The sequence below is a fragment of the Scyliorhinus torazame genome, chromosome 15, assembly GCF_047496885.1.
Source record: "Scyliorhinus torazame isolate Kashiwa2021f chromosome 15, sScyTor2.1, whole genome shotgun sequence".
NCBI classification, from domain to species: Eukaryota; Metazoa; Chordata; class Chondrichthyes; order Carcharhiniformes; family Scyliorhinidae; genus Scyliorhinus; species Scyliorhinus torazame.
In genome coordinates, this window is record NC_092721.1 from 31,792,608 (window position 1) to 31,817,359 (window position 24,752).

Sequence of the window (24,752 nt, forward strand, 5' to 3'; positions counted from 1 at the left end):
AGACCAATGGCTCAAGGGAAAGGAAAGTTTTATTTTAAATTAACCATTTCACTGACAATTAGAGTACAATGGAACCTCCATATTCTGACTCCTATGAGTGGCAGAGGAGCTCCATTTCAGGCAGAGGGAGTTGTATCTCTACAGTAAATGAAAATCATGTTTCCCCAGAACTATGCCACAATTAAAAATGGGGGGGGGGGGGGTTGAAAAAAATCTGGGCCACATTGTGAGTGGGAAAGAGAATTATTAAGTAAATCACAATGTTTACTCAGGCATATTGAACTGTGATGCAAATTGAAGAAACTATTTCTGAATACTTTTTTTCATGCAAAATGTCTGATAATGCTTCCAATCATTTGCTCCATGAAAGAGATGCGTGAATCTGAGTGTTAAAGTGCAGGGTTGGGAAACCTTTTGTCACCTCACAATGGAAGATGGAGGCAGAGTGTTCCTTTGTATTTGTACATTTGCTTCCATGCCAATGTTCGATGAATGGAATCTGTCAACAGAGGATAAAAGATGCAGAAGATTTTCTGCACTTGCCTGAGATAGAACAGAAATGTGAAAAGTCAGAAAGTCCTTGGAGCATATTTTAACCTTCAGCGAACACAGAAGTATTCAAGTTAAAATTTGCAATAGTGGTTGCCACACTTCAAACAAGAGTACAGGCTTGAGAACATGGTCTACAATGCTACAATCTGCAATACGTTTTCCTGTTGAGTATGGCTTCATCAGAGGACATGCGGAGATTTACCCAATTAAACGAAGACTTTCCAGCCTTCAGATGAATATAGAAGGCTGGGCTCTCCACCAGCTGCCGCCGGTGGCAGTGTTCCCGATGCAGCGGATAATCCAGCATTGTGAAGAAAACAGGATCGGTGCATTTCTGAGGTTCCAACCCTCCTACTAGGGGAGGGATCAACATTCCCTTGGGTCCCAGTGGAAGCACAAATGAATTGCAATTCCCCTCCGGCAGGAGAACATAAGGTTGGATTCTCCGTTTCAGTGGCTAAGTGCCGGTTGAAACAGAGAATTTGCGGGTGTTTTACAATGCCAAAACTGGCGCCGAACACTCACCGATTCCGGGACCGGTGAGGGGCTAGCCGCGGCGCCGGGTGAAATATCCGGACACTGGCTGGGTCCCTTGCCGCGCATGCACATGGCGATGACCTGCAGCGGTTGTGCCGTGCAACATGGCGTCGGCCGTGCGCTGTTCCGATTCGCCAAATGCGATTCCACAGGCCACCCCCTGGCCACCCCCCACCAGTTCCCCCAGCCCTCGAGGAAGTCCCCCTCCCCCCCGGCCAGCGGCACGGAACCCGACCGAGTGTGGTGGCGCTGAACACAATCCGCAGCCGCCACTCCGAGTTCCCGACCACTCAGATAACACGTCAACCGCGTGGTTGGGCCATCGGGGGTGGAGCATTGTGGGAGGGCCTTCCGATGATGCGCCAATGCCGTTCCAACGGCGTGCGCCGCACCATGCAATGACTCCATTTTGGAATCACCCCCGATTTGGGCATCGGAAGGGATTCTCCGCTTGATCGCCGATTATGATTTCGGCGTTGGGCTACGGAGAATCCCGCCACAGTCTCCCAAGTGGAGAATCTTGCTCATAGTGTTTTGCACTGCATCACTACATTTGTTGTAACTCAAGTGACCATCATGACTGACTTTGAGCTCAGGGGTGAGATTTTCCCACGTTCCACGATGTGTTCCAGCCTCTGATTCACCCGTTCTGCCAGCAATTTAGACCACGGAGGATCGGGGCACCATTTTTAAAGGCCATCTCAATGCAAAGACAGTAAACCATTTCACCCTGCATCTCCCCTGGCACCACCCCTACTACTACCTGGGCACTGCCCCCTGACACCACCACTGGCACTGCCCCCTGGCACCACCCCTGACACTGTCCTTTGGCACCACCCTTGGCACTGCCCCATGGCATCACTCGTGACACTGCTTCTCGACGCCATACCTGGCACTGCCCCCAGCACACCCCCGCTCATGGGTTTGTCGGCAGCATGGGCCGATTTCAATGGAAAACCCTATTGACAAGCCGTAGGAAGGTAGAATCCCACCGCCAGCAAGCAGCGCGCCGCCAAGGAACTCACGGCTGGGGAACTGGTAAATCCAGCCCATAATGTGTCAACTGAGAGTGTGGACATGAACTCACTCGTCATAACATTCTGACAATTCCTTTTGAGAAGTGTGGGAACCGATTTTGCTGAAGAAGGTCAAAGACATACACATTCATGGTCACAAATAACCGCTCGATCGGGTGGCGTGAAGGTTGTGGGAGGTCAGTTAACTTCCAACACCCATTGTTTTATATAAAAATAGCAAATACTTCATGTACTTCATGTACAATGCTCCAAATCGTTGAACTGAAGTTGAATACTTGGGATGGAATTTAATGCCCTTTCGCTTGGAAGGTTTGGAGGTGGGGTGGGCTTTTAATCAGGCAAGCAGGTGGCAGGTAAGAACAGGTGGTAATTAATGACCACTTAAGGGCCTCATCCCACTTGCACTGGTGTGAGGGAGCTCGCCATGAGGGGAGTGTCCTGCAATGGTTCCTTCTTTCTTGACCTTTAACTGTGAGGCTATGTTCTTAGACGAACTGAAGACAAACAGGTTTCAGAGTAGGCACATTGCTCCTAAGCATGATTCCAATCTCTCTCTTGAAAGAGTCTATCAAATGGCTGACTGCTGTCAGTCGTACATCATCATCTGCATCATATATGATATTTCACCTGTTAACTTTTTATACTATGCCACCCCACAAGAATGCAATCCTGTTTTTTAAACAACATGAAACTTTTAAAGGATTTCTGTAACTCCCCTTTTTACAGCATCAGTTTCTAAGCAAATCCACTCCTGCGGGATTCAATTTCCCTCAGTATTATCGGCCCTGAGGAAGACCTTTTGGAGACCTAAAACCTTTCTTCTGCATCTGGTCGGGCATCATCATCTGCAGAATAGTTAGTGGGATGGAACAGAGGATTGGGACCAGTTCAATAACTCTTTCAGAGGGCTTAAACAGACTTAATGTATCGAACGGCCTCTTCTACAATGAATGATTTGATGGTTTTTAGCTCCTTACAGTCTGCAGACTGTCTTCAGTAGCCCTGAGAATTTTCTGACAGCAGAACCTATTTGTCAAGCACTTTTATACACTGCACCAGTCCAAAGATGGTCAGGTTAGGCAGATTGACCATGCTAAATTACCCCTTGGTGTCCAAAGATGTACAGGTTAGGTTCTGGAGTTATTGAGAAAGGGCGGGGGAGTGAGCATGGTTGGAGTGCTCTTTCAAGAGATCAGTGCAGACTCGATGGACCAAACGGCCTACTTCTACACTGCAGGGATTCTTTGAAACCTTCTATAAACCTTGATATGAATTTTCTTCCAGATATGAAAATCAATGAAACACCACACGCTCAAACCCCCATTCTAGGTTTTTAAGCAATCAGGCAAATTAATGTAATAATAAATAATAGTCAACAAATAAATTACAATATTATGGCATACATATTTGCAGTAGACATTATACTGCCAGCTCTTCATAAGGAGAATAATGTTTGCAATCTGTCCTGTCATGTGAGAGTACCTTTAAGAAATGGATGTTTGAGCAATGTACCTTTAAGAAGGTTAACTTGAGTGCATAGAACAAACATTGTTTTGTTTTAAAAACCACTTGTCCATTTCTGCTGTATCACACCTGGAGAGTACGCTGTGTGCTTCCCACACCACAATCTATTAAACGTTGTGGGTCGGTTGAACTCCATGAAACACTTTGGGGTTCTGTAAACCCGGACCCATAACAGTACACTGAATTACTGTCTTTTGAATTCATTATCTTACACACACAGTCATTTTTTTATTCTTCTATTTCTCGACCCTGCAAGAATGCACTCGCTAAATCTAACTTTGGAAGTTTCCAATCAGATTGAAAAATTCAGCTCACTTAACCATCCCTGGCAAAAGTTCAGTGGCTCATTGAATTTAAATAATTGACAGGTTAAACCACAAAAGAACTGGCAGTGAGACCCATAATTAAATTATGTAACTGGGTTCATTTTTCAAACCTTGAACATATTGACAATGCTTCATTTGAGTATTGATTTAGGCTGGGTTATAGGACGCGATTTAACCACTGCGTTGTCCCCGGCGCGGATCTGGGTGCGTCAGTTAAATAGCGGGAAAAGCAAAAATCGAGGGCTGGGCGCGAATCGGTTTGCCATCTAACCGGCCCTCTCCCGATGACGAGTTCCGCATCTTGCACAAATATGGCGAGCACGTCATTAACCCCAATTTTACTAATTTCAATCTCATTCGAGAGATTGAAGCTGCATGTAACGGCCTCCCGGACATTTACCAGCTCACCAGCGAGAAATCACCCATGCGTGTCGTTCAGTACTCCTTTTTAAAAACATGAAGCTGGAGCAATGGCTGCTGAGGGGAAGTGAGAAGGTGAGTTACCATTTCCATTTTCGGCCATGCAGCTCAAGGGGCTGCTGTGTCAGTGCTGGGGTTGGGGGACTACTCAGAGGGTGGGCTTGGTCAGGGACTTAATCATTCTAGATCGGCGGTCATCCTTGTGCCAGGAGATGGAGGGTGGTTTGAGGGGCTGTTCGTCTATGAGTCCTTCAAGTCATCTATAAATATTGTGGATACCAATAAAAGCGGTGACTACAGCTGCTGCCTGTCTGTCCTACAAAACACTTCCAGGACAGAGCCCTGTTCTTGGCTTCATGCTGAATGTCACTTTAACTCCCTTTGACTGTGAGTAGCCTCTAGCTTCACAGCTGGAAGATATTGCTAATAAAGAATTGGCCTTAATAGTTATGAGAGCACTTCATAGTTCTCAAGTGCTGCGGCAGGGTGCGTTTAAGATCAGCCATGATCTCATTGAATGACAGAACAGGCTCAAAGGGCCAAATGACCTACTCCTGCTCCTGGTTCCTGTGTTCTTATCTTTGCTGGTTGCTCCTGCTGTTCGCTGCAAGTGTCTGAAGGCCATGTGTTTGTTGCTGCTGCCTCTTCTGGTTGTGTGGCCTGGAATAAGGAAAAGGGATGATGGAAGATGACCTGCTGCCAGTGCTGGAGAGGGCGAAGGGGTGCTCCTTCTCTCATCTGGTCCGCTCTGCACCAGTGTGACTTTCCAGTGTGAGTTTCTACTGTTGTGAGTCTATTACTGGGAACTGTAGGAGGGGGAGAGAGAGGTGGATTGATCCAAATGCTACTACAGCTGCCTGGACACTGTGGGCTGGATTCACCGCCGTCGGGATGCTCCATTTTGCCGGCAGCCTGGGGGTTTCCCCACGGCATGGCACTGCCCCACAGTGGGAAACCCCATTGACCAACCCGCGAAACGGAGAATCCCGACGGCGTGCTGAACCAGAAATCTGGCGCGGTGGGACGGAGAAAACCGCCCTATGTGTCTGCTTGCTGTTGCTTCTTTTGATTCTGTGGCCTGCAGCAAGGAAAGGGAGGAAGTAAGATGACCTACTGCCAACGCTGGAGAAGGGGAAAGAGTGACGGATCGATTCGACCAAACAACTTGAATGTATTGAAGAAATGCTTTTGCAGGTTGCTGGTGACTTTATTGTACTGACTGTTCGATGTAATGCCTAGAAGCCATGTGTTTGCTTGCTGCCGTCTCTTCTGTGGCCCGGAGCAAGGAAAGGGAGGAAATAAGATGACCTTCTGCCAGTACTGGAGAAGGGGAAGGGGAGTGGACCAATTCTACTGAGCAACTTGATGAATGTTTTGAAGAAATGCTTTTGCTGATTGCTGGTGACTTTATTGTACTGCTGACTGTTCAATGTTTAATGCCTGGAAGCTTTGCTGACGGTTCCTGCTCTCCCCTCCGTCAGCCCCACAATCTCCAGGGCCTGTTCGTCATACGGGGTGAGGACTTGGATCTCTGGTACTCTTCCCCCTCCCGCCATCTTGGCCCATTCCTGCCTATTATAGGCTATCTTCTCTTTGCGCCCAAAATTTAACTTCAAAATTTTTCCGTTAAAATGAGCATAAAATTAGTTTATGACCATATTTGTTTTCAGAAAAATCATTTGCTAAAAATCTTCTCAGAGACCACTCGGGATTCTCCGGTCCCCCAGCCGCATGCTTCTCGTCAGCACGCCATTCACTGGCAGCGAGATTCTCTACTCCCACGGCCTGTCAAAAGGTATTCCCACTAAGTCGCCGTGACATCCGCGGGCGAGGCTGCACTGCCAGCAGGAAAAGAGAATCCCAAAAGCCAGAGAATTCCAGCCGAAAACACAGCTGCTGATCAGGAGACAGGTCATGAAATTCTCAGTGTGTGTTTATTGTGAGAAGACTGAAAGGGTGAGTCACTGAGGCCAAACTGGAGAAACGGAAGAAATAAATATTGGGCAGGATTTTCTGCTCCCCCCCCCCCCCCTCCAACCCTGAAACGTGTTTTCCTGTGACGCAGGTAGCTCATCATCATCCAGCAGCGTGATCTTCCAGTCTCGCAGCTGTCTACAATGTTCTGCATTGTTCGCCAGCTCCGCCATCGGGGACGTGGCGGTTGGGGATTTCCATTGGCTGACCGGAAGACCTCACCGTCGAGAAAAGCTGGAAAATTCTGTCTATTGTCTCCGGATGCATATCGGCTGTGATATAAGTTACAAATGGAATGGATGTATATAGTAAATTAGCTTCATTTGTTTACATAATAAATTGGCACCTTGAATGAGCATCTTTTTAAAGTATGCTCAGTATGTCCTCGTACAGCAGTCAGATAAACATGCAGGTGCATCAGGTGGTTAAAAAGGCAAATGGTATGCTGGCCTTCATTGCGAGAGGATTCGAGTACATGAGCAGGGATGTCTTGCTGCAGTTATACAGGGCTTTGGTGAGGCCATACCTTGTAGCCACCAGAGTTGGCCAATTCCTGACATAAAATGGAGAACAGCAAAGGCTGAAGGGAAATTCAGCCAACACAGGCAAAAACTAGCAGGTGCAAGTTTACTGTGTATTAGACTCTGCAAAAGCCCAGACAGCATCGATACCAGCAACCATCGGCATAATAATGTAGCAGTCATCTACTTACTAATGAGCGATCCCCGGGAACAATCAAAACATTTAAGGTAAACAAGGCCTAGCCAGACTCCTCGGCGCCAGCAGGAGCCAACACAAAAGAGGTTAACGGACATTTAAAGACCGCCCAACGATCAGGGAACCGCTCCAGTATTGGAGAAATCGAACCAAGCGATTGGAACGAAGTCCAATCACTTGAAACCAGGTACGGGGTCCGCCCCGAGAGGCGGGAAGCCCCTGGGGACTATAAAGTAAAGCCCCAAGTTCAAATTGTCCTTCTTGACAGGGTCACTCAGCAACGCAAAGCAACCCCTGAAAGTGACCTGCCCAGCTGCCTCCAAGAACGTAAGTCTTAAGTCAACGCTCGCTACGAGATAGGCACTCCTAGCTCCCAGTCCATACCTGCTTTGAATCCCGCAGTTTCAGAATCCGAAAGCAAGTCCATTTGTTCCCCTGACCTGGTGGGCCAGTCCAAAGCTAAGTATAGGCCTGTTAGTTATAGAAATAGCTTAGAAAGTAGAATTTATGCATGAGTAGCGATTTACTGTGTATAATAAATGTGCTTTGATTTGAATCTTACAAATTGGTGTCTTGAGTTATTGATCATTACTTGAACTTGAACCTCGTGGCGGTATCATAAAGATACCTGGCGACTCGAGAGCAATGGTTATAAAACAGCCAATTGAACCAACCAAAAGTTAGCAACAACTGGAATATTGTGTGCTGTTTTGGTCTCCTGATCTGAGGAAGGATGTTCTAGCGAGATAGGGAGTGCAGGAAAGGTTTACCAGACTGATTCCTGGGATGGCAAGTCTGATGTACGAGGAGAGATTGAACCTGTTAGGTTTGTATTCACTGGATTCAGAAGAATGAGGGGGGATCTCATAGAGACTTATAAAATTCTAATGGACTGGGCAGGGTTGATGCAGGAAGGATGTTCCCAATGGTGGGTGTGTCCAGTCTGAGGATACGGGGTGGAATATATAGGACAGTGATGAGAAGAAATGTCTTCACTCAGAGAGTGGTGAGCCTGTGGAATTCATTACCACAAAGGATATAGGGGAAAGTGGGATTAGGCTATTGAGTTGGATGATCAGCCATTATCATAATCAATGGCGAAGCAGTCTTGAAGGGCCAAATGGCCTCCTCCAGCTCCTTTTTTTCCCTATGTTTTCTATTCTAGTGGTGTATGCTTTGCAGTGGTTGGATATAAATTCATTCCAGACTTAGATGAGTGTTCGAAGAAAAACACCAGACAAAGACCAAAGAATGGAAATTTGCTATCTCCAGGTTTGCACCTCAACTGGTTCGAAGAGCTGGTTTTCCTTTAAGTCGTGGTAATGACTCCAGGGGGTGAGTAGAGAGAAGAAATTGCAGGTATGAATGTGACAAAGTGAGTTACTAATTTGAAAACACTCGTCAATGACATATTCTTCATTTTATTTCCAATTGTACAGCTTGGAGGAAGGTGATAAATGATCTGTTATACTGAAATTACTTACCTAACCTTCCCTTTCAAAATAATGTGGTGGATTTGTGGAGATGGCGACGCAATATCACCTGATGAATAATCCACACGCCCAAGCAAATACTCTGGGGGCATGAGCTGAAATCTCTCCATAGCTGTTAGTGGAATTTAAATTCAATTGATTAATAAATACAATGAACTAAAAAATCTTGAATTAAAAACCGTTCTCAGTAATGGTGAACATGAGACTATCAATGATTGCTGTAAAAACCCATCTGGTTTGCTAATGTCCTTTAGGGAAGAAAATCTGTCATCTGGGAACAGACGAAGCCTGTGTGGCATATAAGGAAAGTAGGAAGGAACTTAAGCAAGGAGTCAGGAGGGCTAGAAGGGGTCATGAAAAGGCATTGGCAAATAGGGTTAAGGAAAATCCCAAGGCTTTTTACACTTACATAAAAAGCAAGAGGGTAGCCAGGGAAAGGGTTGGCCCACTGAAGGATAGGCAAGGGAATCTATGTGTGGAGCCAGAGGAAATGGGCGAGGTACTAAATGAATACTTTGCATCAGTATTCACCAAAGAGAAGGAATTGGTAGATGTTGAGTCTGGAGAAGGGGGTGTAGATAGCCTGGGTCACATTGTGATCCAAAAAGACGAGGTGTTGGGTGTCTTAAAAAATATTAAGGTAGATAAGTCCCCAGGGCCGGATGGGATCTACCCCAGAATACTGAAGGAGGCTGGAGAGGAAATTGCTGAGGCCTTGACAGAAATCTTTGGATCCTCGCTGTCTTCAGGGGATGTCCCGGAGGACTGGAGAATAGCCAATGTTGTTCCTCTGTTTAAGAAGGGTGGCAGGGATAATCCCGGGAACTACAGGCCGGTGAGCCTTACTTCAGTGGTAGGGAAATTACTGGAGAGAATTCTTCGAGACAGGATCTACTCCCATTTGGAAGCAAATGGACGTATTAGTGAGAGGCAGCACGGTTTTGTGAAGGGGAGGTCGTGTCTCACTAACTTGATAGAGTTTTTCGAGGAGGTCACTAAGATGATTGATGCAGGTAGGGCAGTAGATGTTGTCTATATGGACTTCAGTAAGGCCTTTGACAAGGTCCCTCATGGTAGACTAGTACAAAAGGTGAAGTCACACGGGATCAGGGGTGAACTGGCAAGGTGGATACAGAACTGGCTAGGCCATAGAAGGCAGAGGGTAGCAATGGAGGGATGCTTTTCTAATTGGAGGGCTGTGACCAGTGGTGTTCCACAGGGATCAGTGCTGGGACCTTTGCTCTTTGTAGTATATATAAATGATTTGGAGGAAAATGTAACTGGTCTGATTAGTAAGTTTGCAGACGACACAAAGGTTGGTGGAATTGCGGATAGCGATGAGGACTGTCTGAGGATACAGCAGGATTTAGATTGTCTGGAGACTTGGGCGGAGAGATGGCAGATGGAGTTTAACCTGGACAAATGTGAGGTAATGCATTTTGGAAGGGCTAATGCAGGTAGGGAATATACAGTGAATGGTAGAACCCTCAAGAGTATTGAAAGTCAAAGAGATCTAGGAGTACAGGTCCACAGATCACTGAAAGGGGCTACACAGGTGGAGAAGGTAGTCAAGAAGGCATACGGCATGCTTGCCTTCATTGGCCGGGGCATTGAGTATAAGAATTGGCAAGTCATGTTGCAGCTGTATAGAACCTTAGTTAGGCCACACTTGGAGTATAGTGTTCAATTCTGGTCGCCACACTACCAGAAGGATGTGGAGGCTTTAGAGAGGGTGCAGAAGAGATTTACCAGAATGTTGCCTGGTATGGAGGGCATAAGCTATGAGGAGCGATTGAATAAACTCGGTTTGTTCTCACTGGAACGAAGGAGGTTGAGGGGCGACCTGATAGAGGTATACAAAATTATGAGGGGCATAGACAGAGTGGATAGTCAGAGGCTTTTCCCCAGGGTAGAGGGGTCAATTACTAGGGGGCATAGGTTTAAGGTGAGAGGGGCAAAGTTTAGAGTAGATGTACGAGGCAAGTTTTTTACGCAGAGGGCAGTGGGTGCCTGGAACTCACTACCGGAGGAGGTAGTGGAGGCAGGGACGATAGGGACATTTAAGGGGCATCTTGACAAATATATGAATAGGATGGGAATAGAAGGATACGGACCCAGGAAGTGTAGAAGATTGTAGTTTAGTCGGGCAGTATGGTCGGCACGGGCTTGGAGGGCCGAAGGGCCTGTTCCTGTGCTGTACATTTCTTTGTTCTTTGTTCTTTGTTTGTCTGACCTCCAGGTGACTCCAGACCCACTGCTCTCAAGGGAAATCGGGAATCGGCAACAAATGTTGGTGTTGTTAGTGATCGCCACATCCCATGAATCAATTCTTTTTACTTTTGTTCTCTCATTAATTGTCCCCTTCTTTCACTCAAACTCTTTCATTTTAATCCATGAGCCTTATGGTGCATATTGTCTGTCTCTTTGCACGAAAGAGATGCCACACGAAAGTCTGATCCCTTAACAAAAAAGGAGTTGGATTTCTCACAACCTCAGGGCATTGAAAAGTGCTTTACAGTCAATTAATTACTGCACTGTAGGGATTCTATGGAATTACGTCTGAAGAGTGGCAACATTTTGAATGCCATTTCCTCACACAATACCGGCACTTTGAAACTTCTAACTCCCCGGGATGTCAATCAATCAATCTAGCCCTGGGATACTGACATCAGCCCATTTTTTAAAATGTTATTCCAATTTCATAGTTACAAAGCCAATGCATAGAGTGGACGGGGCAAGCCCTTAATCAATCTCCTTGCTTGCTTCAAAAACCAATTAAAATTAAAATTGATCCAATTCGTAGTCTCCTACAAGCAAGACATACAAGATCCAGGCTGAGAAGAGCAGGCATCACACCTGATCTCAGACCTTGATCCTATGCTCAATCTTAGCCAAAAGGCTGAGAAGCGATCAACCACAGAGTTCTATCACCACTCTTGCTTCAATCAACAAACTCAACAGAACACAGATTTTGAGCAGGTATGCCCCAAATACTCACTAGCTAAACAGTTGTTTGATGAACCTATAACTTTTTAGGATCACTGGAATGTCAGATGGCTACAAGAACACTTGTTGCTAAAGCTATAAATGATTTCTTAACGTTTACTATGGGTCAAATATATACGAAATAACAGATGAAGAATAGTATGATCATGCACAAGCAACCTCTCTCTCCCAGCTCTCCCATCACTCTGAGGTCACCTGCTTCTAAAATTCACTTGTGTACTAATGAGACTCTTAGTGGTCAGTTGGTGAATTACAACACAACCATGATATCACCACATCCACTTTCCTTTGAAGGAATAAATTAATACATTATCACCAGCATACTTGCATGTGATAACATTAGCCTGTGAGTCTAACAGCATTAATTTTTTTTCATTAAAATTTTAAAAACTGGTTTCACAAATACATATAAGAACAGCAAGGATAGTATGTGCAAATAGTCCAAATGTACAAATTGAGTCGATCAGATTTTCTTCTGATTCAGGTCGATCTTCTCAAAGTTTGATCTTGCTGCCCAGAACTTGGAGATTTAATGTTCTCCACGACATTCTCATGCTCAGGAACTGCTGAACTATCTGACACTGCAGCTGACGTTGGTTCTGATGTAGATTCGTCATCCATCGCGTTGTTGTGAAAGCCTTCTCTGGTTTTCAAGAAACAACTCATGCGCGATGATTTCATCTTAAAAACAACCCTTCCTCTATCTGTACACTGTAGGAACGAGGTGCTACATCTTCCAGTACAATGGCTTTTCTCGACCAATTGTCTGAATGTTCTATTCTCACAATGTCACCATGACTCAGAGATGGTCAAGTTCTGGACATTCTATGATCGAACTGCTTTTGTTTCGCGCTAATATTTTGCATTTCCTGCAGTACCACTGCATTCTCCTCCTTTACCGAGGTTGGAAGTGTGGTACGCAACATTCTATTCATGAGTAACTCTGCTGGCAATCTACCATATGACAATGATAACGCTTTGTAACATGATTTCGCGAGTTATGGATGAGATTGGCTGTCCATTGCTTTCTGTAATGATTGTTTTACACTATGTACCCTTTTTTCGTTAAGATCTTTGGGATCCATGCCTATATGAGCATCACCATTTTTTCGTTTCACACATACATGGAATTTACCCCATTGGTAGCTCCTTCTATCTTCTTGATAACTTGTGGTTTTATATCTGATATGGGTGGGAGGGTAATAATGAGATTGACAGGCAGATTTACATTTTCAACAATTTCACTACTAATAGTTTGTATCGGTGCTTTAGATAATGCATCTTCTTTAAATTGTTTATTGTTGGTGCATGGCAGTTCACTAAAATAACAATAATAATCTTTATTAACATCACAAGTTACATTCACACTGTAATTAAGTTACTGTGAAAATCATCTCGTCGCCACACTCCGGTGCCTGTCCGGGTATACTGATGGAGAATTTGGAATGTCCAATTCACCTAACAGCACGTCTTTCGGGAAATCAGTGAACGCATCACTGAATTTGCTGATAATGTTCTCAGAATCGTTGGAGTGTTGATTCAATCCTTTGTGGATTCTATATACCAACTACATACTATGTTTGTTGTTCTTGTATATATATATATTTGTTAAACCAGTTTTAAAAATTTTAAAGAAAAAATGAATGCTGTTTGTCGCCATCTAAAATGGCCACCTGCAAAGGACCATGGGAATTGTGGTCAACTTGGACACAGACAAGTACACAGCCTCTGTGTCTTGTGCAAAGAAGCCAGATCTGACCGAAACTTGCACCTATTAAAAATCAATCACCATTTCCCCCAGGACAATAGAACTCGAATCAAGGAATGGCAATAGTAGCAGACTAACCCGTGCCACTTCCCCTTATTTGGAAAGGCCTACGTGCCTGGGACAATGACAGCTGGAACTCGCCCAACCACCGAGGCATCCGCCTCTTAATTGGCCAGGATCAATGAGGGTGGTCGAAACCCTATCGATCCATTGAATCTGGAGTTAGGACCGCCCCAAAGGGCACGAAAGAGAAGGATAAGAAGCCCAGCACACTAGGGATCGGCCTCTTTTGGATCGGCCTGCGTGTGACCAATTCCAGCATATCAACCAGCCAAGTTCAAGGACCCGCGATCGCTACCTGAAGGACGAGCACAGCCGAGACGAACCTGACGACTTCCAACCGACCCACATGGACACAGATAAAGGCCTTATCTCCCGCACAGAGCCGGTCACCCCGAAGTTAGTAAAGGTCATCTTAGTTATTAGGTCTAGTTTAGTGCATAGCCGCATGAACCATTGCATATAGAAATAAGTCTTGTGTTTGTTAATAAACTGTCATTTGAACTAATATACTGGTTGTGTCGTCATTCGGTCAGTTTAGGAAACAGCTTGTGGTTCACATAGAAATAAAGAAGTCAACATGTTAGACTCACAGGCGAATTATATCACATGTAAATATACTGGTGATAAAATATTAATGTAGTCCTGCAAAGGAAAGAGAATGTAGTGATATCTTGGTTGTGTTGTAATTTACCAACTGACCATAGAATCATAGAATTTACAGTGCAGAAGGAGGCCATTTGGCCCATCGAGTCTGCAATGGCCCTTGGAAAGAGCACCCTACCAAAACCCACACCTCCACCACATCCCCATAACCCAGTAACCCCACCCTACCTTTTGGACACTAAGGGCAATTTAGCATGGCCAATCCACCTGACCTGCACATCTTTGGACTGTGGGAGGAAACAGGATCGCCCAGAGGAAACCCACGCCGACACGGGGAGAACGTGCAGACTCCACACAGACAGTGACACAAGCCGGGAATCGAACCTGGGACCTTGGAGCTGTTTAACAAATGTGCTACTGTGCTGCCCACTAAGAGTCTCATCAGTATATAAGTGAATGTTAGAGTCAGGCGACGTCAGACTGACGAGACAGAATGGGACAGAATAAATTGTGTTCTTCAACACCTCAGGTCACAAGCATTTAATGCTTGAACTATTATAATCTCTGAGAGATATTTTGTGATTTATTCTAATTTGCTGAATTTTTGGACTTTTTAAATCAGTCATGCTGATTAAATTGGCTTTGACACCAGTGTCTGACTTCAATTGGGCCACTACACCATTCACTTCAAGTGCTAGCAGCCATTTGTCTTCATCAACTGCATTTATTTTAAATGGAGCATCTGTTTGCATTTTTTTAAGTGCTGGAGAATTTTTTGATGCCTCCAAAAATTCTTCTTCTCTGTTATTACTCCAACAAACAATGATGTATTATCACTGGAAACCGAGTCTTCCACTGTGCTGGCTGATCTGGGGTTCAGCTTAGAGTAACAATTCTGAGCCAAGTGATTTTTTTTTCCTTTTTTTCCTTTGCAACAAGGTCTTTAACCTGTGTGCGAGGAACTGCAGAAATGTTCCCGCCATTTTGGAAAAATGGGCAGAACCGGAGTGCTTTCCTTCAAGAAGACGCTGCCATTACTGAGAAACATTTTAGAATGCTGTGTTGCGAGCTCATGAGCCAGATAAATCTTGACTGTTTGTTGCAAAGACAGCTCCAATTCCCTCAGCACCCTTTCCCTCAGCTTATTTTCATTCACACCAACCACAACTTGGTCCCGAATCATGGAAGATTCCATGGCAGAAAAATTATGAGTTTTTAGCTTTTAACTTTAAATCACTGAAATGATCTGCAGACTCTTCTGTCTTCTGTAAATGTGATCTAAAGACATAGTGCTCATAAATTTCATTCTTTCTGGGGATGCATTGTTCATCCAATCTTCAAATTACTTTGTTAAAATGTTTACGATCTTCATCGTTTGCAAATTTAAACGTATTAAACACAGCAATTGTTTCAGGCCCTGTCGCTGTTAGGAGATAATCAAATTGATCTCCTAAATTTACTGCAGTATGAAACAGATTGAATTGCTGCTTAAACACACGCCAGTTGCTGTCCATATTACCATGAAATCTGAGACTCATTGGTGGCTTCAACGACTCCATGTTGTTAATTCTTGCAGTCTGCAAAATCTTCAAATCGCTGTGGACCTCGTGGCAGGTTTGTTTTTTGTCAGTGTTTAATACAATACAATCCTGGTACCATGTAATGCTCCTGTTGGATGGCCTGTTTTATATTACAAGAACACTTGTAGCTAAAGTTATAAATCATTTATCTACATTAACTGTGGCTCAAATATATACAAAATAGCAGATGAGTAATAGTATGATCAAAGACAAGCAACCTCTCTCTCCCAGCTCTCCAGTCAGTCTGAGGTCACCTGACTCTAACATTCACTTATATACTAATGAGACTCCTAGTGGTCAGTAGGTGAATCACAACACAACCATGATATCACTGCAATCAGGTCGAAGAATTGTTTAATCTTTGTTTCAGATAGGGAAACAATATTTCCTCACTGTCACGAGGAAACCATTATTGATCTTCCCATGACACTCGTGTAGTATGAGCTTCCCAGATAGGGGGTGGAGGTAACCTGCCTAAGGCTCGTTACGTACTGACATAAGCAGGCCCCAGACAGACGAGTCCACCCAGCACAAATTGTCTGGGAGCAAGATGCTGCTTTACGCAGAACTTTCTGTATAGTTAAAATAATTTAATGTTCAATTTTCACCTGCTTCCTCAAGTTGCTAAATTCACCCTATTCTATTCCCAATGCTGATTGGAGTTCTTAAATCAAGGTTGTCAACGTAAATGGAAATGGTGGTGAACAAGTCAACATCTGATTTAATTGGAGATTTTGGTAGAACCAGCAACTTGTAATTGGACATAAAGTTTGGTTCAGGTACACCAGCATAATGGACGTTATGGATTGTGACATTAATTATATGCTCTGTTTTGTTCAAACAGCACAAGGTAGGATTTTCACTGCAAAAAATTATCTGATCTGTTACGCCTGACATGCGGGGCATGAAACTGTTCAATTGAGGAACCATTGCATCATGCATTTTGTAAACACAGAGAAAAAGTAATCACATGAAGAAAGCTGAATGCACGAAAACAAGCAGCAAGAAAAGAGAGCTATTTTTTAATGGAAAGGACAGACCTGTGATTAAATAGAACATTTAATGACCTTGGTAGACCCCAAAGCCAATCAATGGTATTTTGAAGGCGATTGTAATTTAAGAAAGCACAGCAGGTCCTGCAAACAACAAAGAGATACATGAGCCGAAAATTGGAGAGGGTGGAGTGGGGGAGTTTGGCATTGAGAAATTTAGTTTAGCCCTGAAATAGGCAGCCTGCTGGATGAGGAGCTGTACTCGAAGGTTGGAGGCCCAAACCTCAGCAAAAACTGGTCTTTGGCTGCCATCAGCATATCGCTGTCAAGCTATGAATGCCAGCTGGTCATCCAGGGCCATTTTGCCAGTTCATAGAATTTACAGTGCAGAAGGAAGCCATTCGGCCCATCGAGTCTGCACTGGCCCTTGGAACGAGCATCCTATTTAAGCCCACAGCTCCACCCCATCCCCGTAACCCAGTAACCCCACCTACCCTTTTTTTGAACACTGAGGGTAATTTATTATGGTCAATCCACCTGACCTGAACATCTTTGGACTGCGGGAAGAAACCGGAGCACCTGGAGGTAACCCACGCAGACACAGGGAGAACGTGCAGACTCTGCACAGACAGCCACCCAAGCGGGAATCGAAATTGGGACCCTGGAGCTGTGAAGCGACAGTGCTAACCACTGTGCTACCGTGCTGCCCAGAATCAGTTCCAGAATGATGGAGCAGGACTGGTTGCCTCTCCGGCAACAGCTCTTCAGGAGGCAGTAATCAGGAGGAAAGGGGAGCAGTTTAAGTGTTAGGATGGGGCTGGAAAAGGAAAATTGTGATTGGGCCGCACAGGAGGCCAGCAGTAGTTTCTGAGACTGTGCTCCTGCTCCTCCTGATTTGATATTTAAATAAATAGTTTTGTAAAATGTATCTATTTGACGCAACTTCTGGCAGTCCCCAAAATGATCCCTGGTATGGAGACATGGTTATCCTGGACATATGCAGAAGGCTGACACTATCTGTATTCAAGGCAGCCTTACTTTGGGAAGGATGCCATCAACGAGGCATTATGCTCTCTAGTTACATATCCAAAGGATCTAACAATGATTTCAGGCATGGCCACCTTGACTGGAGCTTTGACCAGAACGGAGACCAGTGCTATTCTGGCACAGAGTGTGCATGCAAACACTGCGTGCCATATTGGAAACTTAGACCCATCCATGAATTTGCTTGTCAGTCGTTTTGATATTGCGATAAATATTTGCCAAGGTGTCTCCCAGCTCTTTGTTTAATAGTACAAGTTGTTTATTTTTTTTTACTTCTAGCAGCAAACATTTAACATGTTATCTGAAAATCAGTACTTCTGACAGTGCAAGCCTCCTTCAAGACTCTATCAAGTGCACAGCATGTGGACTTTCTAGAACGGAGCTTGAAGAGCAGCATTTTAACTCAGGTGATAGTGTTCCCACTATGCCAAGATCAGCTACGTTTACAGCTATTGATTATGTATAGTATTCCAGGCAGTTTGGAATGGCGTAGACTACAAGAATATGCATGGGACCACCACAGTATCCAATTTCCTCTCCAAGCCGCACAGGATCCGAACTTGGAACTACATTGCCTGTCCTTCACTGTAACTATGGTAAAGTCCCTCCCTAACAGTGCTGTGTGTGGACCTACACCACATGGACTGCAGTGGCTTAATAAGGAAGCTCCCAAGGCCTTCTCAAGGGCAATTATGAATGCTGGCCTTGTCAATGAGGCTCACATCCCATGAATGAATGTTTAAAAATGCATGACTCAATTAAAATCTTGTTACGAGACAAAGGGAATATATTTTGATACGAATATTTTAAACAATGATGGCGTCTGCTTTTGCAACTCTGTTTTAAACAGCACATATTAAAATTGTGTATAAATGCACTCAGTTTTATTGAATACATGCACAAATAGTACAAATAATAGTCTCTTATTATAAAGGTATTCAGATATCTTTTCAGAATTCACACAGGAGCATAGAAAATGCTAAATGAGAAAAGGCCAATAACAATCTCATTTATCTTCCACCATCTTGGTACCCTATTTTGAGGTAAATCAAATAACCAAGTACCATCCTGGTAGTCTCACATGCTACAATGAGAATGGAGTCATGACTAATCATTGCAACTAATCTCTACTAATTAATCAAAAACAGAAATCACATGAGGCAAGCTCCAGTGGTGGAGAGCTTTGGGAACCGTAGATCAAAAGTGCCGTTTCCCTTCCAAGCAAGCTAAATTTACCACATCGCAAATTGCTCACACTCTTTCCCAATATATGTCATTTTCTGAAGGAATAGGACCTAAAGTTATTAACTCTTAAAGATTAAAATAACAAAAGAAAAATGCAACAATAGGTGTTAGTTATACAGACACTGAGTTGAATTTCAACTTGGGAAAGGTGTAACACAGAAAATCACGCACGAGGTCCCAGTTATCCAATCTGTCTGACATTCAGTTCCATTGTGGGACTGAATATTGGACAAGGTGTATAACCAATGGCAGACGCAATGTTACCTATTTTGTGCTCCTGCCTCAAACTTAATTTCCCTCCCAAGCAGTTCATCAACTCATCCATCCATAGCTTCCCAACTCATAGGCCCCATCCCGATAAACATAATTTGGGAGACCCATTGTTTTTACCTGTTCTTTCCCCAGTGAGCTCATTCCATCCTATGTTGACTATTTTTTCTCTCCTTGTCCAGCTTCTTCTCATGTGCACCATGAAGCAGTTTTGGGCCCCGTATCTAAGGAAAGCCTTGGAAAGGGCCTAGAGGAGGTTCACAAGAATGATCCCTGGAATGAACAGCTTGTTGTATGAGGAACGGTTAAGGATTCTGGGTCTGTACTCATTGGAGTTTAGAAGGAAGAAACTTACAGGATACTGCGAGGCCTGGATAGAGTGGATGTGGAGAGGATGTTTCCACTTGTAGGAAAAACTAGAACCAGAGGACACAATCTCAGACTAAAGGGACAATCCTGTAAAACAGAGAGGAGGAGGAATTTCTTCAGCCCGATGGTGGTGAATCTGTGGAACTCTGCCGCAGAAGGCTGTGGAGGCCAAATCACTGAGTGTCTTTAAGACAGAGATAGACAGGTTCTTGATTAATAAGGGTATCAGTGGTTATGGGGAGAAGGCAGGAGAATGGGTATGAGAAAAATATCAGCCATGATTGAATGGCGGAGCAGACTCGATGGGCCGAGTGGCCTAATTCTGCTTCTATGTCTTACGGCCTTATGGTCTTATGCTTCTTCTGACACATTGTGTCATTTTCACAATTTCCAGTTTCCCGGCCCCAACCACCTCTTTTTAACTATGGACGTACAATCTCTCCACAACTCCATCCCCTATTAAGATGGACTGAGTCTTCTCCCTCGAACACATTTTCACCACCTTTCAACTCTGAAGCAGGGTCATATTCAACTCAAAGTGATAAATCTGTTTCTCCCTCCACAGATGCTGCCAAACCTACTGAGGATTTCCAGCACTTTCAGTTTTTACATCTGTCCATACCATTTGATTCAGAGGGAAGGAGATGAAGGTAATGTTTCATCAACTTTAGTTATCAAAATTTAAACAGATTATTGTGGACCGAACATGCTTTGAACAGAAAATACTCCTGTAAATAAGATTTACTGCACTCGTGGATTTCTTTTGGATTCTGCGCTCTCAGAGTCAATACTCCGCCATGTCCTGCTGGAAAGTTACGATGTCTGGCAATACTTAGTAACTAATCTTTCTGCCCTATATCTTGAGCTTATTGTGTTTGGAATATTTCTCATTGTTTGGGAGGCTACAGAGGAGGGTGAAGCAAAAGACTGCTGAGGCTAATAGAATGAGTGTACTCATGTACTTGCACTATATTACAACTTTAGAAACCTGAGAATCCATTTTTATTCCCTGTTAAGCATTGAGTTTGTATTGTCTACATCAGTGGTGGGCAACGTGCTGCCCAGGGGACACATGTGACCCAGCTGGGTTCTGAGTGTGGCCCACGAGACATTTTGTTGACTGCTACCCATGCACAGGGTTGACACATCCTGCTGATTTCCATCCATGTGGGGTTTTCCTACCAGTATGACTGAAGTGATACACACATAAAGCAAGAGCAAGTGAAGTGAGGTGCGAGCTGATTGACTGTGAGATCCATGTCCTCTCTGTGTGCCCAAAGTGTAAATATTTATTTTGTTTTTACCTGTTGAAGTTGATGGCAGTTCTATTAATGTATGAATGATTAGCACTTTTTTGCAACTTGTTATGAAATACTCAGCATGTATTAACTGTATTCACTCTTAGATTCATAGATTCATAGAATCTCTACAGTGCAGAAGGAGACTATTCGGCCTTTTGAATCTGCACCAACCCTCTGAAAGAGCACACCACCTTGGGTCAGGCCCCACCCTATCACATAACCCAGTAACCCCACCTAACCTTTTGGACACTAAGGGACATTTTATCATGGGCAATCCACCTAATCTGCACATCTTTGGACTACGGGAAGAAATTGGAGCACCCGGAGGAACCCCACACAGACACAGGGAGAACATACACACTCCACACAGTCACTCAAGGTCGGAATCGAACCCGGGTGCCTGGCTTCGTGAGGCAGCAGTGCTAACCATTGTGCCACTGTGCTGCCCCTAGTCAACAAGCCTGATTTCAATCTTGAGGCCCACTAAGATGAAGGAGGGCCAGTCATATGGCCCACACATTAACCAAGGTTACCCATCATTGGTCTACATCATATCGAGAATCATAGACTGATACAAACCAGAAACAAGAATTTCAACCATACGTATGTTCATTGTATCCTTGTAAAAAAAATTAAATGATCTTGTTACTCTTGTTCAGTAGGTTTTACGATTAAGTTAATCACATTAGTGGATGACTGAACTCATTGATGACAGAGATAAAAGTACTGGAGATGTATCCAAACTACTTGGATGTTACAATACGCTTCTCTGGGAGATGGCATCCCCATTTGACTGCAATTTCCATTGACACCATCCAAATGAACATACTTAAATGACAACCCCATTGTACGTAATAGGAAAGGGGGGTTGGTTTTCTCAGTTGGCTAGATGGTGAGAATGTGATGTAGAATAATGCCAGTGGTACGGGTTCAATTCAAGTACCAGCTCCGGTAGTTCATGAAGTCCTACCCCCTTGCTTCACTTGCAGAGTGGATCCTGCAAGCTAAGTTAAACAATTGTCTCTCATGACTAGAGAGAGATGCCTGCCTATGGTTCTATGTGGACTATGGCTAATTACCTCATTAGGAATGACAGTGATTACTACAACAGTAGCTATGTGTAGCAACCACCTGCTTTTGGTTCATGTGTTTTGTATATTTTGATGTGTAATCATGAAAAATATGTTGGAGGTCTTGTGGTGTAGTGGGTAGCCTCCTTGCCTCTGATCCAGAAGCTCTGGGTTTGAGTCCCACCCCAGGAACTGAGGGCCAAGGAAGGTGCATTCATAACACGACCAACAGGTTGAGTATCAACCTGCAAAATCTTCTAAACATGTCTGTGGCACAGTAAGATGTCTTACAGGTTAAAGTCCAACAGGTGTGTTTTGAATCACTAGCTGTCAGAGCACAGCTCCTTCCTCAGGTGAATGATTGGACTTGAACCTGGAGTTGTAAGATTTCTTACTGTGCCCAACGCCGGCATCTCCACATCATGCCTGTGGCAGGCAGTAAGAGCAGGACAGACTTCACTCGATGTGGAGTAGCACCCCTCAGGCTATTAGCCTCTGCTGACAGGCTAGTGACCTGTCCCAAGATAAACCTCGCCATGGGAACATATGAAAGTCTGCCTTGAGCACAATGACGTGATGGAAGATAAACAATGACAACAAATACAGCCTTTGTTGCTTAAATTGGTTTTCAATCTGTACCTAACTTGCCAACCACAAATCTGACTCCTACTAGTTCTGTAATATTCCCAGCTCCAATGCCCACAAACACATTTAGTGGAAACATTTGAGCAATTTGTCCTGTTGTTTGACAGGTGCCATTCTGTTTATTGGTACATTAATTTTACCTCACATTTTGGTCCTTTGCACATACTTTAGGGAAATTATTCCATTTTAAAATCATCAGAAATAAAGGTCTGAAAATAACCCTGTACTAAATTTACTCCAAAGAGAGACGATTCATGTACTTAATGGCATTTCAGTCCATCATGTACGACTGTGTAGGCTAATGAAAACTGTAAATGGTAATGTGTGAAAAGTTTATTCTAAATATTGAGCTTCTCAGAATTATCACATTGTTAAGGGTCGCAATTTAAGAAAAGTTTAATAAATATTCTAGAATCTATCATAAAAAGATCATAATGTGATCAGGCAGAGACAAAATGGTTTTGTGAAAGCTCAATTGCAAATTTCAAAGGAGGAATTACAATTGATAGTCGAATCACAATGCCTCCAACAGATAGCTGAGTTGCCCAAGCAGTCTTGCATGTACATTGAATATGTGGGGCGCGATTCAGCGGACTGAAATTAAAATTCACTGAATGGTGTGATTAACGAGGAGTTGACCAGTGGCTAAAGCGCTGAGAAACATCACACTATCCAACGGGCACCTTGCCTGTTTTTTTTTAGCCTTGGGGAGTTTCTACCACTGAGGCCGCACGTGGAGGAATTTCCTGCTGACTGGAAACGCTTCTCACAGATCAGGGTGCCATTTTGGCCGGCAGCCTCAATCTACCACCCCCCCCCCCCATTTTAAGCCCCCCCATCCCATCCCCAGCTTTAAGCACTTAGCGCCCCCCACAAATTTCCCAGGGCCCTGAGAATCCCCCCTCACCCCTCCCCAACTTGGCAAGGCAAGCCAAGCCCAGGCAGTGCCAACCTGGCACCAGGCATCCTGGCACTGCCACCCTGGTATCCTACCGCACTGGCGGTGTCACCCAGAGACCCTGATAGTCCAATCCCCCCCTCCATTCCGATCAGATGCCCCCACAACTCTGGTCCGAGCGTCCACCCTCCCACCCTTCCCTCTGGTATGACATGATCCTTCCACCTCCTCTGGGCCAATCTGGCACCCCCCTATCTTTGGTTCGATCTCCCCCCCCACCGCCTACGATCTGACATCCCACACCCCCTGTCTGAGCCGCACACCCGCACACCCCACCGCTCCTCCCGTCTGTGCCCCTACCTCCATCTCATTCCCGTTCTCCAACACCCCCCTGCCCCCAACCCCCGCCTCTACGCCCCAATTGTCCATACCACTTGCATTTAACTTCTCCCGTTAAACCGTCCATTTATACGTTTCCTTTATGGCAGCTAAAGCTGTTAAAAGGGGCATTCCTTTGTTCTGTGCACCCCAGTTACTCTTTGCACTGCAGCCAGGGGCATGCTTTGCTGCTCCTGTCTGAGAAGCCCAAGTGAGGAATGTTGGGCGAGTCAGGGCTTTGGAATTACAGGGTGGTAAATCCATTCAGAGTGGCAATCTGCCAGAGATTGCCATTCTGAGGAAGGTATGGGCCTTTTATCGAATTCCTCCCTCAAATGAGCTATCCTCCAGAAGTTATGAGGACCTCAAGGACCCCTGTATAACAGCTGAGGAGGACACTGATGCCAATCCACCCATGTCACATCCTCTCTTGGAGCCAGGCACCAGCGCAGTCAGTGCGAATGAGGTAATCGTCACAAATGGTAGAGCACAGCGGAAGGAAGAGGGAGGCGCTGCTCACTCACATGAAGAACAGGAGGATGCATAGACTGTCCAGGGTACCAGCAGTTGGAGGACCAGTGGAGATCAGGGCCATGTTGAGTTTGAGGCAGATGATGAGCCAAAGAGTCATCCATCAAGCGGCAGATGCTGGATATCCAGTGGAATGTGCAGAAAGATCTGCCTGAGATCCCTCAGGGCCTGCGTGCCATGCTGTCCATCATGGAGTAGCCTGATACTGAACATCGAGTTTACAGCTTTCTCCATTGAAAAAGTGATGACACTCGTGGAAAGGCAGCACCAGGAGCAGAATCAAGGGTTCCCAAAATTGTGCTCGAACCCTCGGGCAAACACTGACCTCAGGGAACTACTGCCAGTGTGAGAGGTGGATGAGGCACCTAGTCTCTCTGTAGGTGCCCGTCTATCATTGGCAAGCAGGGAG